Source organism: Trichechus manatus, unplaced genomic scaffold (genome assembly GCF_000243295.1).
Source record: "Trichechus manatus latirostris isolate Lorelei unplaced genomic scaffold, TriManLat1.0 scaffold00090, whole genome shotgun sequence".
In the NCBI taxonomy this organism is placed as follows: Eukaryota; Metazoa; Chordata; class Mammalia; order Sirenia; family Trichechidae; genus Trichechus; species Trichechus manatus.
In genome coordinates, this window is record NW_004444026.1 from 5,387,899 (window position 1) to 5,389,139 (window position 1,241).

The following is a 1,241-nucleotide window of genomic DNA, read 5'->3' on the forward strand; positions in this document are numbered from 1 at the left end:
AGAAAAACTCTCAACAAAATAGGAATAGAAGGGAAATTCCTCAGTATAATTAAGGGCATTTATACAAAGCCAACAGCCAACATCATCCTAAATGGAGAGAGTATGAAAGCATTGCCCTTGCGAATGAGAAACAAACAAGGATGCCCTTCATCACCACTCTTATTCGACATTGTGCTGAAGGTCCTAGCCAGTGAAATTAGGCTAGAATAAGGAATAAAGGGCATCCAAATTAGTAAGGAAGAAGTAAAAGTATGTCTATTTGTAGATGATATGATCTTATACACAGAAAACCCCCAAAAATCCACAAGAAAACTACTAGAACTAATAGAAGATTTCAGCAAAGTATCAGGATACAAGATAAATATACAAAAATCAGTTGGATTTCTCTACACCAACAAAGAGAACTTCCAAGAGGAAATCACCAAATCAATACCATCTACAATACCCCAAGAAGATAAAATACTTAGGAATAAATCTAACTAGAGACGTAGAAGACCTATACAAGGAAAGCTACAAGGCACTACTGCAAGAAAGCAAAAGAGAACCGCATAAGCGGAAAAACACACCTTGCTCATGGATAGGAAGACTCAACTTTGTGAAAATGTCAAATTGACCCAAAGTGATCTACAGGTACAATGCAATCCTGATCCAAATTCCAATGGGATTTTTTAATGAGCTGGAGAAACATATCACCAACTTCATATGGAAAGGGAAGAGGTCTCAGACAAGTAAAGCATTACTCAAGAAGAAAAATGTAGGAGGCCTCACACTGCCTGATTTTAGAACTATATGATTTTATTATACTGCCGCGGTAGTCAAAACAGTCTGGTACTGGTACAACAACAGATACGTAGACCAAGGGAACAGAATTGAGAATCCAGACATAAATTCATCCACCTATGAGCAGCTGATATTTGATAAAGGCCCAAAGTCCGTTAATTGGGAAAAAGACAGTCTGTTTAAGAAATGGTGCTAGCATAACTGGATATCCATCTGCAAAAAACTGTAACAAGACCCATACCTCACACCATGCACAAAAACTAACTCAAAATGAATGAAAGACCTAAATATAAAATCAAAACCGATAAAGATCATGGAAGAAAAAATAGGGACAACACTAGGAGCCCTAATACAACGCATAAACAGAATGCAAAGCTTAAGTAACAATGAACAAACACCAGAAGAGAAACTAGATAACTGGGAGCTCCTAATAATCAAATACTTATGCTCATCAAAAGACT

General features: G+C 36.8%; 1 protein-coding gene across 5 annotated transcripts in view; it reads right to left on the reverse strand.

The window, feature by feature from the left end:
• Positions 1–1,241, reverse strand: part of LOC101354440 (arylamine N-acetyltransferase 1-like) — an 18,843-nt gene that overhangs the window by 4,145 nt on the left and 13,457 nt on the right. The window lies entirely within an intron of this gene.